General features: G+C 33.7%; 1 pseudogene across 1 annotated transcript; it reads right to left on the reverse strand.

The window, feature by feature from the left end:
- Nucleotides 1-5,511: 5,511 nt before the first annotated feature.
- LOC105505594 lies at nt 5,512-5,996 on the reverse strand (annotated as a pseudogene). Its single transcript, XR_001000778.1, has one exon. The product of XR_001000778.1 is annotated as a 26S protease regulatory subunit 10B pseudogene (transcript).
- Between the last annotated feature and the right edge of the window lie 13,771 nt (nt 5,997-19,767).

The raw sequence follows: 19,767 nt of genomic DNA on the forward strand, positions 1-19,767 counted from the left end.
ATATGTGTGAGTGAGTGTCTGTGTGTGTGTAGAATCAGATATTTAAATTAAAAAAAATTAATATGTGTCTGTTGTACTTTAAGATAATTTAAGATAAAATGACATTCTAAATTATCATGGTGCTTCTAAAGCAGCTCCTCGGGGAGTGCGAGGGGAGAAAGGAAAAGGAAAACTTAGATTTTTGTCCTGTGGCTGGGAACAAAAAAAAAAAAAAGACAAGAAAGAGAATTTACCATTTTATGTTTTGTAATTCATGAATGTACATAGAGTATAATAAAAATTTTGATCTAATATTTAAACTTCGTGTTTTACATCAGGGTAGAGTGGTTTTCAAAGCTTTATCATATGATGTTGATGGCACATATACAAGTATGATTATGAATAGGAACTAGCTTTTAGGACATTTGCAATAAAATATTGATAGCAATAGAGAAAATTTTCAAGTAATGCCCAAAGCTAAACACTAATATAATCAGTATGTAATTGACATAGTTTGCCCATCCCATGGGTCTTAATTTCCAACTCTTGCTTGAGGAAATTGTGTTTCCTTAATGATCCTTCTACTATTGTTGGAAAAAATGTTAACTTTCATCTTTAGATATTCCCAAAATTAAGTAATTGAATTATTTCCCATTATACTTTTGCAAAGGGTATACTTTATTGAAGCTCTTGCCAAATTAAAACAAACATACTAAATGTTAACACGAAATATAGTGAAATAAATATATGGTCCACGTATATTATGTAAATTTATTTGTATTGTGTGTATATACACACACACTACATACACATAAGAGAAATATACTATGTATTTGTATAAAATTGTGTAGGAGATATATATATATATATTCCATAATTATATATAAGTGAATATATATTGTATATTTACATAAATTAAATATGAGGATATATATTCCATAATTATACATAAGTAATTATAGTACATAGTATACAATTATGTAGGATATATATATATATAACCTATATATGCATTTCTGTTAAAGGAATATTAAATATTGGCCTGAATATCTAAATGCATTTTTAACCACAGATAAATTGTTTAAATTATATATTATTGATTTTCGTGTATTTTCCCATTAATCTAGTAAAATTTAATGACGAAATCCTTCAATCCATTACTAAAGTATCTAATCATATTTAAAACATTTTCTACGTGATTCTTAATAAATAATGGATTTATGACTGTCTTCAGAATGGTTTGTGTTTTTCAACAATGTCCCCCCACTTTCTTTTTCTTTTCTTTTCTTTCTTTTTTTTTTTTTTTTGAGACGGAGTCTTACTGTGTCACCCAGGCTGGAGTGCAGTGGTGAGATCATGGCTCATTGCAAGCTCCGCCTCCTGGGTTCACGCCATTCCCCTGCCTCAGCCTCCCAAGTAGATGGGCCTACAGGCGCCCGCCACCTCGCCAGGCTAATTTTTTGTATTTTTAGTGGAGACGGAGTTTCACCGTATTAGCCAGGATGGTCTCGATCTCCTGACCTCGTGATCCTCCCGCTTCAGCCTCCCAAAGTGCTGAGATTACAGGCGTGAGCCACACTGCCCAGCCCAATGTCCCCCTTTTTTATATCACTCTACAAACACTTATTTTCCAGAGTATACTTAAGCATTAAATCTATACATAAATCAAATTTGGAAATCCATCATCATTTAGTCATCTGAGGGAAGATGAGCTTTCTTCCTAATGAAGACTTCCAATTTTGATGTATTAGGAAACCTTTGCCTTTAAATCTGTATATTTTTACATAAGACCTTGATTTTAGGAAGCATATTTTAAGCATTGAATGGGTAATGTATTAACTCAGAAAAATCTGGTAATCTCATTACAGTAATTAGTTTTAAGCAATATTCTATAACTCATTCTAAACAAATGAAATGGTTAACAAAATGAGATATGAGTAAGTAGAGAGCCTGAGGACTTCTCTGGGCATAGGTCTCAGTCAGACCCAGAAGGAAAACCTCTGGCCAATTAGACATCACTGCTGGGGATAGGGAACAGTTCAGAAAGAAGAAAGAAAAGAATGAAATTAATTGAAAGCAATTTGCAACAGATTCAGTACTTATTACCTGAATGTGATATGAAGTCTGGATTGACTGTTTCCAACGTTTCTGTTCAGACTATGATGTGAAATGGGTATTATGAAATATCTGGTGAAAAAATTTTATATTCTATTCTGGTAACAGTGTGAAAGTATATCAGGAATTTCTTTTCATTGTGCCTGTACCTTTCTTTAATATTCCCTGACCTTCAAATTTCAGATCTTCTCACCTCTCATAGACTAATTTGTATTTTTGAAATCAATACTTTCTCTACAGCAGATAATTTCCCAATACATGTTTTAGTATCTCTGTTTTCAGCACACACACTCAAATAGATGCAGAATTTTATTTTTTCCTTGATTTATGTCACTTGTAGTTTCTAAATTTTGGGGCATTCTGTACACATATTCATATAAAAATGTATACCCAAGAGTTTCCTATACCTGCTTTCTCTCTTGCCATATACTTTGTCACCGGTCAACCCACTGCAATCTGAATTTCATACTTTCCAGACCACTAACTGAAACAATCCTTACTGATGTCTCCAATGAGTACTATAATCAAATTATCAAATCATTCAAATTATCTTAACTTTTTCTAACTAGCCTACTTGGTCCTAGAATAAAATTAAAGCTCCTCATCAGAACCCAAAAGGAGTTCAGCTTCTAGCTGTTTCTCATGTCATTTGATATCATTTCTCTCTTTGCTCACTCAGAGCCACTACACTGACATCCTCTGTTTGCCTCAAAATTCAAAAATCAGAAAGTTGAAAAATAATGTTCACATGATCACAAAAGATGGAATGACTTTAATTTCATTCTATGTTTCCATTCAATTTTCTAAGCTTAAAACATTTGGAGTAATTTTTGCCTTCCAATTCCTCATGTGAATTTGAAACCTTAGAGGGATGCCAATGGCATTTTATAGAAATTTGCTTCATACTTGTAAAAGAGACAGGGCCATAGGGCCATGCTAACCCCATGAAAAATAATTGTGTCAGTGTGATTTTGACTAAAACTGAGCTACTTCAAAGTTCAATGGTATATATGACTTTAAAGGAAGAAAATTAAGCAGTGTTTTTTTCTGTAAATAATATTTAAAGACATAAAGCCTGATAATGCTGAAAATGATGATGATACTTATATTCAGATTTTTAATCTTGAGTAACAATTTTTGAGTAATGAAATATATCCATAACCTGTGTTCAAGGTAGTGAAGTCCCTGACATATTTTGAGTTCAAAGCTTTTACGAATGATTGGGTTGTGAGGTGAGCTGATGCAGCCTTTAGCAGCCTACAGTGAATGCAACCCCTGGATAAGAGGGTCTGTAAGACAGAGAGAGTTTCTTGTCCTAGTGAGGTCAAGTTATGCAATCCTGCATAACTATTTCATTCTTCAAGGTGGGGGATGATGTAGAGGAAAGTCTGATGATTGATGTACTTGAAATCTGAAAATATCTATTTGAGCCTGACTCCACTAGTTTGCAGCTATGCTTTGTAACTTTGGGCATCACCTCTGACCTTCAGATGCTTTATCTGAAAAACAGAAAATAGTACATTCCTTAAGTCTCTTCTTTGCTTAATAGGAAGATCCTACAAAGCACTGGCAAACTTGCCTAGCAGTGGAACATGATATAAAAGTAAGGTTTTTTTTGTTTGTTTTTTGTTTTTACTAATAATGTATTCATGGGCACTGATCTTTGTTCTTGCAGTTTAAACACTTTGGGCTATATGGTATGCACTATGTTTGGATCGTAGACATGATGAAAACATCAGATACATTCTGGATTTTTGGTGTGGGGGCTGCGGAGACTAAAGTGGGGACTGAGATATCTTCCTTTTGTTTTACTAACTAATCTAAGACAAGCAATGCAAAGATCCACCTGTGATGAAGAACCCACATCGTTTGGATAGACATGGCTTTCAGTTATCTCTCTTGTTCTCCCAGTGCTACAACCAACATTTTAAATTTTCCCCAACCTACTCAGCAGAAAGTCCTGAATTCTCATTTTCAGCTGCTAGGAAGTTCTCTTATGCATTTGGATTTTACCTTATAACTATGATTAAAATATTTTCTGTGTCATATAAATACAACCTACTTTCTTTCCATTTTAATTTTGATCAAGCCAACCAGGACATGGTCTAATACTCAGCAGAGAAAACAGAAAAACACATAACATAGATACTTTGATTTTAAAATAATGAATGCTATGATACTCCTTACTTGCCTTTCCCTGTTTTGCCAATTGAGTAAAAAGCACAGTAATGGAACTAATTCATCAAGTTAAAGACCTATCGGATAATTATCTATTCCTTTCATTGTTCTGTGCAATCCATTCTCAAGTGCAGTTGAATATATCTCTATCATATGATATGATTTAGGTAATTTTCTCCATTTTAACTTTCATCATTTTTGCTCAAAGCACCACATCTCTCACTTAGTATCTCACTGTTATCCTAACCAGTCTATCTACAGGTTTTCTTGTCCCTGTACAATCTTTTATTCATGAAAAGCTGGTTTCATATTTTCAAATATAATCAGATCATATAACTTACTTGCTTAAAAAGAGCGAAACTCCATCTCAAAAATAAAAGCCTCAACATTTCTCTATTAAGTATAGGATCTAAAGTATAGGATCCCATGGAACAAATAATCTTGAAAGGTTTCTAGATGGTCTTTCTGACTTCACTTCGCTGTGTTTCAAAGAGGTTCACCAAGTCCCAAGAAAACAGAACAGCTTTCTGCTCATTGAACCCAGAGAGCCTAGTTCTACACTGAAGTTTTTATTTGTTCTTCTCTCTGCCTAGAAGAAATATACTTTCCTTCACTCTTCAAATAACAAGATATTTTTCATCCTTCACATTAGGGCTTCTTTAACCACCTCCAAATTTCTTTCTGTCTTTCAAATCTTACAGCTTTCATAACACTTGAAACCATTTTACCTAACCTACTCTTTAAAATAGAGACAATCACTGTTTCCTTTATTTCTGGGTCTTTAACATCTAAAAGAGATGTAGTAGATATGATAATATGGTAGGGGACAATATGAATGTATTGAGTATGTGAGTGAAAGATGTTTTTTTTTATGACATAAAGAATGGATAGATTTTGGTATATTTTTAAGCACAAAAATGGGTCAGATTTGGAATTTTATTCAACACTGAGGCAACAATGTAGAAGATGGCTTTTGAATACCTAATATTCCGATTTCATTAATTGTTCAAATGAAAAATATCCTTGAGAAGAAGTTTCGACTAAATACATAATTTCTTGACTAAATCTTATCTTAGTCTTTCATATCCAAAAAAATATTTCGGGGTGCCACACTAGTGCAAATACCCTAGTGGATACAATTATATACAGAATAATATTTTGCATTTTATTGATAAAAATAATTACTTTTTAAAAACACTAACATTAATGTATTAATGAAAAGCCCCTACAGTATTATAATTAGAAATGAGTAAAAATCATTTCTATCACCTCTCTTAATTCCCGGATCTGTTCTGATAGCCCTCCAATCTCAGAATAAGAAACATTCCCAGGGTCCTCATGAGACATGTTATAAACCAATGGATCCACCTCTCTTGGCAAATATCTCATGATAGTTAGTGTAGTCATATCCAAAGCAACTCTTGTTCCTGGCTTCAGCTTACTTTTGTCAAGCTGTCGACGACAACCCACAACATATCTTGGTCCATTGGTAGCTTTAACAATGAATTTTTCTTCAGTTAACTGTTTACACATTTCACCCACAACCTGCCTGACACTTTGTAGGGCCTTCAGATCATTCTCAGACTTTTCGTACTGCTTGGTAAGTTCTTTTAATTGTTCCCTTAACTCCTTAAGACGGCCGTCGATCTCCTTGTGCTCAAGCAGCTTCTTGCGGTAGTCCTGAAGCGCCTTATCTCTAGGGTCCGCCATGGTGAGAAGCCGTCTCTCCCTATCTTTTCTACTGAGTTACTCAGGGGCTCTTCTAGAGCGCATGTACTTTGGCGAGCATAGCACACAAACATGCTCACAGCCTGTGCATATTCTGTGAGGTACATTGAACATACTGCTTTCCCAGAATTACTTGCTACCCCTTCTCAGTCTCATCTCTTCCAAGTACCCAGTCATCTAGCTAAACAATTAACAATTGCCCAATAATTAGTGCAAATTAATTGTTCTCAATGTGAGAGGGAACAATGATGGAAACTTTTTTTGTGTGTGTTTTTCACCATGCCACTGGCACTTTAGTGGGTAGAGGCAAAGGATGCTATGAAGCATCCAGCACTGCACACGGACAGCACTCCATGACAAGGATTTTCTGGCACAAATGTTAAAAATGTTGACATTATGACACCCTTGTATAAATCTGTAACTCTGGACTCTCTTGTATTAGGGAAAAGTTGACAATCAAATGTACTGATGAAAGTTCTACCTCATGGAAATGTACGCTTCTCCTGTGTTTTATAGTTATACCTAAGAAATACTGCAATGCTACCTCAGTTTATTTTAGGTCAGTTTAAGCAAAGATTATTTATACGTAAATCAAGCCTACCTCTTTTCTTTTACTTTCAACTTTTTAATGGAAATCCACATAAGTTTATAGGAAGAGCTGAGAGAAGAAGCAATGCTGTGTCATGGAAAAATAAGAAACTACCATGTGTAACCTACTTGGTCTTTTGGATTTGAATAGGTCCTACCGCGTATTTGTCCCTTTCACTTCATTATGGAGTAGCTTTGTATACTGAGATTTAAGACTTGATGAATACTGTACTAACAGATCATGGAGAATATTTAATGGTTCAAGATATTTTTGCCTCCAATTTTAAGAATATTCAGTTTTCCAGAGTCCAGTTACAAGGACAGAAATATTTCTTAAAAGGGATAAGGGTTGCTCCCAGAAAAGTTCATTGCTTTACACGGAAACTCCAATAGACTAAACTTAGAGCTTTCTACTTGCCACAGACACTTGGCAAAACATTGTGGGTGTGGTGATTAGACCGGAGGAGATGAGCAGTGTGGACCTCAGCTTGAACAATTTCAAGAATCTTCTGAATTGGGTTGTACTAAAAACATGGTAATTGGTTACATCAAATTTTGGCCCCAGAATCCAGCGATGCTATCAAACATTTTACCTGTTTCCTGGAATGGTGTAATGCAAAATGCATCAAAATGTATTTGAATTTGGAGGAAATGTGTTTATATCACAAAGACTATTATACTCCATCACAGAAATGTCAATGTCTAGAATATCTATGGAGATTAGTTCTGTATTCTAGTATTTATGCCGCTTACTAAGGGATCTTTAGGTAGTCCTACTTATTGTTTACCAGGTGTGTTAGTCCATTCTCATACTGCTCTAAAGAGCTGCTTGAGACTCGGTAATTTATAAAGGAAAAAGTTTTAATTGACTCACCATTCTGCAAGGCTGGGGAGCCCTTAGAAAGCTTGCAATCATGGTGGAAGGGGAAGCAAACATATCCTTCTTCACATGACAGCAGGAGAGAGAGAAGTAGAGAGTGAAAGGATAAAAAACCCCTTATAAAATCATCAAATCTCATGAAAACTCACTCACTATCACGAGGACAGCATTGGGGAACCGCCCCCAGATTCAATTACCTCCCACTGTGTCCCTCCCAGAACACATGGGATTTTGAAATTATAATTCAAGATGCGATTTGATGGGGACACAAAACCAAACCATATCACCAGGTTTGATAAATTTTGCATTATCAATTTAGTAAAAAATATGATGTCCATGGGATAAAAACATTAAGCAAAATTAATTACAATATAATAAATTTTATTACCATATAAGTGATAAGCAAGTTAGAAATTATAAGAAAGTTTTCTGAACATTTCCTATCCAAGTAATATTCTGTATGCAATTTATCTAATGAACTGTCATTTTTTCTTTCTGTCATCACCCCTGCCAAGCCATGTTGCAAACCACTGACTTACTAAATTTTCTAAAGACTACCTCTGACTATATGGCTATCTTCTCAGAAAACTTCCTTGGTACCACATTGCTTGTAAAATAAATTCAGATTCTTCAGTGATTCCAAAATATTCATGATTTAGTCTTTCCCTGTACTTGTAGCCTACCTCTCACTATTCCCATATAAATATACCACACAGACATCATACTGGTCTTTTCATTAGAGTCTTAAGAATATTTAGGTTTTCTATTGAGGATACTTTTTAAAAAGTGTTGTATCAAAATGGATAATTGATATTTTAAATATTCACACTGAAGAATCTTCAACCAAATTAGGTAATATGCAATTCTTAGATATAATTTCTGTAGTAATAGTTGGTAAAAGACCTTACCTCTTATGCACAAAGTCACTGGGCTCATTACTAAGAATATAGAAGGAAATATGACCAACAGATTCTTGCTCCTGTGATCTTCATTCTAGCAGGTAACACCTAAATTACATATTCAATTGTACAGCTTGTGACACTCACAATATGTTTAATAAATGAATGGTCATGCATAAATTGTTACCAATCTGTGGTGAAATAAGTACAGAAATTGAGAAGAAAATCTTAGAGCAATGTGATATGGTCTCTGTAGCCAAGTATGTGATAAGTGGACTGATTTCATTAAAAGTTGGGGTGCTGTTAAATTTGCATGGTACTCCACGTGTGGGGTAAACTGTCTGTTATTATCAAACTGTGGGGACTGGGGAGGCTAATTTTGGCTACAGATAATTTAAAGAGTAATGATAGAACAAAATATTTATTTAAAATTCTGTCAAGTGCAATAAATATGAACAAGATATATTGAAGCATGTAACCATCTGATATTTTTGCATACTTGTGAGCTGAAGTTTCATGAAGAAATATCACCTAAAATACTAAGAACAAATATAAATTAACTAAATTATTGAGTTTGGGAATCATGGAATGAAGAAGTTTCTGAATATAAAAGGAGTGTATGTCAAAGCATCTCTCTAAATATTATACCTCTAAAGAAGTTTTGATGGAAAAATTGACAGCTGCTTATTATTATTTTTCTCTCTGAGTTCTGAACCTCACATTGATCAAGCTCACAGCCCATTATCTTTTTATCTTAGTTATTGTAAGCCTTATTTTTGGAGTCACAAATAAGCATATTTTACGCTATGCCTTAGCCAACACCTTGGAAGATAATAACGAGGAAAGGTGTGTTTTACTGAGTATAAGAAAAAAGTATTTGTCTCTGGAATATGGAAACATAAATCATTCTCTGCTGAAGAAAGAATTTGATAGAACAGTCTTCTGAGAGGTTATGGCTGTAGGAGTAAAAGTAAAAATCATGCTTGATTAAACTCTGCACTGGTTTTCTTTGAATTATCCTAGAGAATTCATCTAGTCCTTGGAGGAGGATAGTACATTTAAAAAGGTGTATATTGAAGAAGATTTACTTCATTCATTTAACATAATCCTCATCCTAGTTGCTGTAGTAACACCTATATTTAGAGATGAACAAATAAGAAAGTATTTTACACCTTATATTCTTTATACCTGCTCTTTTTTCTTATAAAACAAATATTTTTATGAAATTGCTTATTTTTCATGCTGGGTTTGGGTGGCACATTTTGGCCAACATTATTTTTTATCTTAACTTATAATTTGATAATGTGCATATCTTGCAGTAAACTTTAAACCAACTATGCATAGCTTTTTAAATAACATGTTTATATTAAGAAAAGTGATAATGACAATTCATGTGGATTATAAAAATCACAGAAAATCTATATATCAAACAAAAATTAATAAATATTCATTTTATTTTTTAATTTTTTTATTTTAATGGCTGAGCTAAAGTGTGAAAACAAAATTTATATTGATGTTGATCAACACGAGTCTTTTGATTATTTAAAAAATCCATTATGACAGAAGAATGCACTTTTGCATTCTTAATCCCTGATTGTTAATTGTCTTAAAAATAATTTTATTATTTAAAATTGTGGATGAACAATGGAACCAAACTAAACTTAATGGAAAATATTGCAACTTTGTTTTTCTAAAAAATACAATTAGTTTTTCAGCAAAGTTAATTTTAAGGAGTTTCAATGGAAAAGAACTTCTCTCCTTAAGTGGCAGACCCAGCTGAGTTCTTGGGTGTAGATTTTCAATACTGCAGCTAGGGACAAAGGGAAAAAATAATGAATCCTACGCATGTGCATTCTGATGTTCCCTAAGAGATGGGGAATTTAATTATGCTGATCTAATTATATACAAATCTAGTTTGTCTGATTTGATTACAAGAGAATCTAGGTTTTGTGTAAGGTTACTGCTGAATCGGGACTACTTTAATTTCTGCCAAATCTAGTTTGCTTGCTCTTTTCATGACTAAAATTGTGTAGCTCATAGCTACAACAAAATTAACATTTTGTTACACAGGGTATTTATCTGCGTAATTCCTCTATCCAAAAAGCTATAAAATATAATTTAAAAATGTAAAGGAATGACTGGAATGAGCACAAATAGTACTAAATTCATAGAGGGCAAAATAAGAACGTGTAGGTTTTACAGATATGAAAAATGTATTAGCTATTTCAAATGTAAATAACTTCCTAGTAACTCTATGTATATTTACATCATTTATAGACCCAGTGAGCCATTTATAACTTAGAGAAAAGTTATATTATCATCAGAAATAAGTGATGGTAGATTGGGAAAGATAAACACCATGGCTTGCAAAGAAGGAATAATATCTCCAGATCCTTAGAATTTATTTTCAGCCTGGGGATACAGAGGCTTATTTGTTGGTCTCAACTCACGATTTCTTGAGTTGCTGTCTACTTTCTCTTGTGAGAAAGTGAAACCAGGGAAAACATCTTCAGACTGTAAAACTTTCTCAAGGAAACAATTGCCGAAGTTGATTTAAGAAGGGTCTGGATAAGTCCTTAGCATATGTACTACTTTGGCTTTTAAGAATGGGGCAAAATGGATGGGCTCAGCACGTTCTTTCCACAGCACCACATGAGTATAATTGATTGCCTCACATAGCTGCGATACCTTTTCTGAGAAGGGTAAGTGGCTTTGTAGACATAGTGACTTATCAACATCATATAAGATGGTCTTAGAAAAATAAGTTGACTTTTTTTTTTCTACTAAAAGTGATTTTTTTTTCCACCTTTAGCTGACAGATTTAAATTTGCTTCTCTAATATCTTAGGAAATTATTCTCAAAACAAGCATATGCAAACCAACAAACAAAAACTGGCATAGAACATGATATTATGGATACCTGGTACTACAGGGAGTAATTATTGCTTAAAATGACTAGCATTAATACTCTAAGAAGCAGTATAGTATCATTAATGCAAAATATTAAATAAAATGCAAGCAAAATGGAAGGATGTAAGGAAAGAAAGAAAGAAAGAAAGAAAGAAAGAAAGAGAAAGAAATAGAAAGAATCTCTACAATCTATAAAAAAAAAAGTCATGCAGTGTTTAACTATCATAAATATACACGAACATTATTAAAGAAAATTCCAAACTTCACAATTAACTCTCCACACTAAGCAATTCACCGGTGCACAAGTGTAGAAGTATACATGTAATTAGGCATTTCATCTGATAAGCAGGAAAGCAAAGACTGCACAGAACATGTTAGAGAACTAGAAATACAAAAGAAATTGTATAAAATGTCTTCCCAACTGAAAAAAGCTTCTCTCTTTCTGTGCGTGTAAGTTATAAACAGTGGAATAATTAAAATAATACTAATTAAATATACCAATTAATTAATAAATTGATATTTATTGAATCATATGACTAGAGCTAACAAAATTAGAAAATTTTAGAAAACAATTACCTATAGCAGTTCTATTGTTAGTAATACATGTTTTCTTATTGAATTTTTAAAGAAGGATTTTTTTTCAAAGGAACATTCTTTTAAAATTAATAGCTTCTGAAAAGAACCCACCAAGAGAATATAACTTTGTTTTGAATAGATGTATCTAAGGCTGTTCATCAAATATTAGGTAAAGCAAATAAACTCTGAGGACATTTCACACTCTGAGTTTCAATGATTGTAGGAAAGTGTTAGATAACCTTACGTTTAGTAAATTTAAATATTTTACATTTACATATATTACATAGTTATGTCTGCTATATAACTGAGTAATTTCAATTAAAAAGTTATAATAATTTTGAATAGTATATCAATAAAATTGGGCAGTATATCAGACTAGACTCATATGACATCGTTAATAAATAGAAAAATATAACATGTAATAAATAATGAATGGTTCTTAAACTTAATGCTATTGCATTTATGACATTCATGCATACCACACACTTCCATTAGTAACTCATAAGAACTAAGGACTTATCCATTACCTTCAGGAAAACATAGCTAAAGTGAGAAGAAACAAATCATTGTGAATAAATGATTCAGTCCCCCATAGAGCCCATCTTGTGCTAAAATAAGGTAAAAAAGAAAGAAATAAAGAAAAAAACACTCAACACCTCTCTGCCCTTGAAACACTGGGTTTATTCGGCTACAAAAAAAAAAAAAAAAAAAAAAAAAGAACATTACATTCAAGCATTCATTTCAAGTTTGGAGCTACACAAACTAAAGTAGTTAAACGATATCCTTTTTCAAGTCATTTAAAATGAAAACTCATTAAGAAGCATTCAAAATAAATGTAGAGTGCTGCAATCTATTACCCAAAAAAAGTTATTTTCATGCTATGAGTTTAAATTTGTCTGAAGTTGAACTTTATTGTTCAAGTGATATATTTAGATTTGACATAAGTAGAAAGCCAAAGGTGGTTTGGAGCCGTTTCTCTTACATAAAATTTATGAGCTATTGCTATTTATAGGAAGTGATAATAATACTTAAATTTTGTAAAGCACTCTGCTAAGTGCTTTGCTTTAATTTACCCCTCACAGTAAGTCTACAAGGTAGGACTATCTCCTGAGTAGGTGTTTAAAATAGGAAAAATGTGATCTTAGGGAGGCTCTGTAACTGGACCAAAAGAATTTGATTCTGAATTCCCACCTTTTAAATATTACATGATATGATCATGTTATTATATGTCAAGTTTTCTGGAAATGTCAAGCACACTGCTTTCAAGGATGAATCTAGTTTTAATAAAAAGCTGATGGATGAAGCAAAATTTTTAAAAGAAAACTTGTAAGATCCAGAAAACACTTGGAAGATTCCAAACTGAGGTAATTTTTATTTTATCTAGTTCAAAGTAGCAATATAGAAATCATAAAGGCAAAATTATCCAATACAAACACACAAACTACTCATTTTCTAATAAAACCTGCTAAACCACAAAGTTATCTAACACTTTCCCACAACCACTGAAACTCGGAGTTTGGAATGTCCTCAGAGTTTACTTGCTTTACCTAATATTTGATGAAGAGACTTAGATACATCTGTGTAAAACAAAGTTATATTCTCTGTGTTTCCCATGGTGAATAGCATGAGATGACGCAATTTAGAGGCTATTTCACTATTTGTGTGCTTCTGGAAGAGCAGACACAATGAAGAAGGCAATGGTAAATGACACGTTTTTAGTATATGAGCATTAAGAAGACAAACTCACTCTGACAGCTGTTACATTATTCTCTGGCTCAATAGAACCCTACTTTGGAAGAATACAGATGGCATTGAAGTGCATGAGAAAAGTATTTATCTGGTTCGTACTCTAAAAAATCATTTTTATGTTAGCATTTCAGCTAAATTGTGATATGAATTTTTTCAACTTCTTAAGATAATCTCTAAATTTTTGTGGAAATATTAGTGGATAAGACAAAGATGATTCAAAGTAAATATTGGTTCTCATGCTTTGTTTGCCAATATTGAATTTCAAGCACATATGTAAATGTGACATTCAAAAGTTTTTTTTTTTTTCCAGATCAAGAATATTTCTCTATAAAACTGCACTGAACACTATTCAAATTCCTATATCAGCAATCTTGCATTATGTGGATTTTTAAAAAGTACATTGAAATATTCAAGGCAGCATTAGTTGCAACAATAGATGAAATAAGTTGTGAAATTTTCAATGATCAAATCTCTCTCCTTAGCAATAGTTATATTCTATATATAGTTAACAGCAGTAATTATATTTTAGAACCGAAGCTTTATAACAATGGGAAATGTAAAAGTCTTAGGAAAAGTCTCACACTGAACAGGCTTTTGGGAACATGTCATTTTATTTTCATTCACTAAATCTTTGCTTTTACCTAAAAAGCAATTTTTTGAGAACACAAAATGAACAAAAGCAAAGTGCTGTGTTTGAAATTCATGAATAAGGTAACAATGCTTCCTCTCTTGAGGTAATACTTCCCTTTGTTATTTCTATTGCTTGGTTACATTCTGCTAGTAGGAATTTGAGTAATAATTTGATGATAATTCCTCAAGGTGAGAGGATTTATTTCACTGCTCACACAGGAAAAGATCTGTTAACACAATAGGTATCTGGAGCACTCTCATTGAAGCAATTCTTTACATGTTTCTAGTTTATCTTCATACAGAGTCAGATTATATTAGACAACATTGGATAGTTTTTAAGTGACATGAGGAGGTTTTCTTTTTATTTCTGCAGTTATCAGGTGAGCATTTGAAGTACTTTCCTCTTGAGAAACTCAGAAATTAGAAAGCACAATTGGTATGAAAGAATAAGAAGAAAATTCTGATGAATTATCTATAACTTATATGACTATTGTATTTATATTTTGATTATTCTTCTCATAAAAGATCAATTCTGTAAATAATAGAATGTGCTATACAATTTTTAGCAAAAATGATAGAATAATATACATAAGTCTCACTTCTCCCTAACTCTCCTTTGATCACTGCATTAGCCTGTTTGTAGTACTGTTAAGATATACCTGAGGCTGGGTAATGTGTAAAGGAATGAGATTTATTTGGCTCATTGTTCTACAGGCTGTAAAACAAACATGGCACATATATCTGTTCAACTTCTGTTGAGTGCCTTAGAAAGCTTTACAATCATGGTAGAAGATGAAGGGGGAGCCAGTACATCATATGGCAAGAGAGAGAGGGAGGAGATGCCAGAATCTTCTGAACAACTAGATCTAACCCTAGTAGAGTCTCTCTGTGGGGACTCTGCTCCTGCAGTGGGTTCTTGCCTTGGCACCCAGACTTTCTGATATATCCTCTGAAATTTAGGTGAAAGTTGCCAAGCTCCCTTCACTCTTGCATTCTGCACACCTGCAGGTTTTACATCACACAAAAGCCACCAAGACTTATGGCTTACAACCCCTGAAGCAGTGGCCTGAGCTGTAGGCCCTTTGAGTCACAACTGGAACTGGAGTAGCAGGGATACAGGGAGCAGTGTCCTGAGGCCACACAGGGCAGCAGGGCCCTAGGCCTGTCCCTAAAGCCTATTCTTTTCTTCTAGGCTTTTGGGCCTATGGTGAAAGGGACTGCCTCACTGATTTCTAAAACGTCTTTGAGGCTTTTTTCCCATTATCTCAGCTATTAGCATTTGGCTCTTTTTCAGTCATGCTAATCTCTGTAGAAAGTGGTTGCCCCACATGCCACTTGAATTTCTTTCCTTAAAATGATTTTTCCTTCTCTATCACATGACCAATTGTGACTTTTCCAAAGTCCTATACTCTGCTTCCCTTTTAATTAAGTTCCAACTTCTAGTCATTCTTTTACTTTTGCATCTGATCACAGATTGTTAAAATCAGGTACATCACCACTTGAACATTTTGCTGCTTGGATATTTCTTCTGGTAGATACTATAGTCATCACTCTTAAGTTCAAGCTTCCACAGAGTCCAGGAGCATGACACAATTCAGCCAAGTTCTTTGCTAAAGTGTAACAAATGTTACCTTTGCTCTAATTCCCAATAACTTTGTCATTTCCATCTGAGACCTCATCAGCCTGGTCTTCACTGGCCATGTTTCCATTAGTATTTTGGTCACAACCACTTAACAAGTCTCAAGAAGTTCTATACTTTTTGCATCTTCCTGTTGTCTTCTCTGAGACCTACAAACTCTTCCAAACTCTGCCTGTTCCCCACTACCAAAGATACTTCCACGTCTTCAGATACCTCTATAGAAATTCCCTACTCCTCGGTACCAATTTTCTATATTAGTTTGTTTGTACAGCTATTAAAAAATACGTGAGGCTGGGTAATTTATAAAGAAAAGAAGTTTATTTGGCTCATGGTTCTCCAGACTGTAAAAGCACGGCACTCACATCTGTAGAGCTTCTGCTGAGGCCCTCGGAAAGCTAACAATTATGGTGGAGGGTGAATGGAGAGACAGTGCATCAAATAGCAACAGTAGGAGCCAGAGAGAGATAGGAGGTGACAGGCTGCTTTAAACAACCAGATCTCACTTGAACACAAAGAGTGAGAGAGCTCATTTATTCATGAGGGATCCACCCCCATGACCCAAACATCTCTCACTAGACCCACCTCCAACATAGGAGGTCACATTTCAACATGAGATTTGGAGTGGAGAAAACATGCAAACCATATTAAACACTTTTGAGAAAACAATTTCTATATATCGAAACAAGTAAAAGTAAAAAAAAAAAAAAAAAGAGCAGAAAAAGGAATAAAGAATCTATCTTATCTAACTTGTTAAGAACATTTCAATCAGTGTTTAAAACTAAAAATTCCCACAGTCGCTGAAAACCTAGCGTATTCAAGACTGCTAAATTCTCAAATTAGCAATTTAACTATGGACCTTAAAATGGATCTTGCCTTTTTTTTATCCATAAAGTGTATGTAGGTTGTTAGAATCTTATCTACAGTACCTAGACCTAAATCAATATTCATATAAAAGAGAATTTCTACATGATTGGGAAAGTAAAGTCATACTAAATGGCTTAGTAATACCATGAGAGTTTTCTGAATTCTAAAATCACTATTTTAAGAATTCCAAAAGCATTTTTAAGACCTGAGAAGAGTAGTAATTTTAGAGATAAACATAAACTTTAAATTTGAGATCTATGTCTGAAAGTATTTTGCTTTAGTCGCCTTTCTGATAGCTCCTCAAACTAAATCTGATAGTTATATGCAACATTAGGAATATAATTTACAGAATGGTGAGATTCTGTTTTTGAAATATTAACCAATTCTTCTTAACACTCGATTTTCTGTTACTCTTGATTTTTCTCACTTTTCTACATTGGAACTGGCTTTATTCATTCCTCAGAAAAGGAGTGATTCAATTGATGATCTAGAAAATGTAAACTTTTATAGTTGGAACTAGAAAGTGTAAGCCCTGTGAAAAGGGAGTAAGTTCTGATGAAGATATCAGAGCTAGAAGAAAACATGGTGTTATTTAAATTATCAAATGCTCAGGTTACCTGGTAGGCTTTTCTGTGTTGCAGATTAGTAACAAGTAGAATTAGGAGCCAATAATACTGGTGAGTCCTTGAGAAAAGACTCTACAGGACATAAATGGATGGATAGATAGATAGATAGATAGATAGATAGATAGATAGATAGATAGATAGATAGATAAATGTAGGAATTTTGAATATGAGGGAAATATTACTCTTAAATAGAGTGTGAAGTGGTAGCAAAGCCCTAGAGTATAAAGCGCATATCATATCTCATATCAATGATGAAATCAGACTTGCCTGAGCATGACCTGGAGAATTAACATGTTGCCAGGACATTTAAATAGTAGGACACAAATCCTAAAGTGTCCTAAACAATCCCACGGAATATGGTGTGCTTTTTCAAAAATAGAAAGATAAAACTTGGGAACCACAGAGAACCCTGAAAGCAGTTAATTTTTAGCCAGATTAGAAAAAAGGTAGGAATGTGAGGAAGTACAATAGTGACTTGTATACAGCTAGGATAAGATATTAGAACAACTCAAAATGTCTCCAGAGATGCTATCACAGGTTGGAAGAGACATCGAAGATCATACAGCTAGTCCTTAAGTTCTTTACATTATGTATCCCCAAGAACTTAGACTCAACTCCAGCTATGTGATGGGGGAGATCCAAATGTATTAACATTAACTTTTTACTATTCAGAAGAAGGCGGACATAGATAGATCTTGTTTTGCATAAAACATTATGTATTCAGACTTATTTCCCCGGTACATATTATCTGAGAAACAATAATGTAATAATGTTCACCTTTAATCCCAAGTAAATTATTAATGAGTCTTTTTTTTTTTTTTTTTTTGAGATGGAGTCTCCCTCTGTTGCCCAGGCTGGTGTGAAGTGGCACAATCTTGGCTCACTGCAACCTCTGCCTCCCCTGGTTCAAGCGATTCTCCTGCCTCAGCCTCCAGAGTAGCTGGGATTACAAGTGGTCACCACCACACCCAGCTAATTTTTGTATTTTTAGTAGAGACAAGGTTTCACCATGTTGGCCAGGCTGGTCTCAAACTCCTGACCTCAGGTGATCCAGCCACCTTGACCTCCCAAAGTGCTAGGGTTACAGGCGTGAGACACCACACACAACCATGAATTATCTTTTATAAATGACATGTATTGTGTGAGTTCTGAATGTTTTATAAGGAGTTCATATTCAGTATTGTTTAAAAATAGTAATAGTGCTACAATATTTTAAAATTCTGAATTGAGTATAAATGATATATCTATTTGTTGATAATTTGTGTATTGGAATAAAAAAAGTTATTTAATTTAGGTAAACTAACAAAAGTAGTTATTTTTTTACTGCATAATCTGGTATATTCCTTATAAAAGTAAACTAAGAAATGCTATCAGATGTATATGTATATGTGTGTATATATTTACATATAAAATACACACATATTTATATGTATATACACACACACATATATGTATATAAAATACACACATATTTATATGTATATATATACACACACATATATATCTGTTCTAATTCCTTGATTAAAAAGAGACTTCCATTCTATACTTATTAAGGAGAAGAAAATAGAAAAATGTGATTTGGATGAATGTCCCATATTTAATACTAAATGTGATAATCCTGGTACTAAAGAATGTACTGTTCTATTTATTCTGTTGGTAATAATTTCTTTATATTAACCTATTTTGAATAAATGTAAAAGTAAAGAAAAGAAATAAGTTAAATTTAAATAGACGTTTTTGTTTTTGCCCATAGTTTGAATGGTGAAGCTGTCCGAGTCCATGCTAACAAAAAGGAGCAGATCTCTGGAACCTGAAGAAACTGGCACACAGTAGAATCAATAAGAGGTCAGAAATGAAGGTCATATATGTCTGTGAGCATATATATATATGCTCACAGACACACATATATATACATATATACACACACTATATATATATGAAAAGCTGGTAGAATTTGGAAGTTATAGCTATTCAATAAATTTTTCTTTTTCTTTTCTTTTTTTTTTTTTTGAGACAGTCTCACTCACTCTGTCTCCCAGGCTGGAGCGCAGTGGTGCCATCCCAGCTAACTGCACCCTCTGCCTCCCAGGTTCAAGTGATTCTCCTGCCTCAACCTCCCAAGTATCTGGAAGTATAGGCATGCATCACCATGCCTGGATAATTTTTGTATATATAGTAGAGATGGGGTTTCCCCATGTTGGTGAGGCTGGTCTCAGACTCCTGACCTCAAGTGATTCCGCCCACCTCAGCCTCCCAAAGTGCCGGGATTATAGGCACGAGCCACCGTGCATAGCCATCAATAAATATTTCTTAAGCTTATTACTTAAGAAAACTTTGATAAATAAAAAATTAAATTAGTTGTAGAGGCTTGTTTGCATATAATAATCTACACATGCCACATTTCCAT

This window comes from Colobus angolensis, unplaced genomic scaffold (genome assembly GCF_000951035.1).
Source record: "Colobus angolensis palliatus isolate OR3802 unplaced genomic scaffold, Cang.pa_1.0 Scaffold127, whole genome shotgun sequence".
Classification (NCBI taxonomy): domain Eukaryota; kingdom Metazoa; phylum Chordata; class Mammalia; order Primates; family Cercopithecidae; genus Colobus; species Colobus angolensis.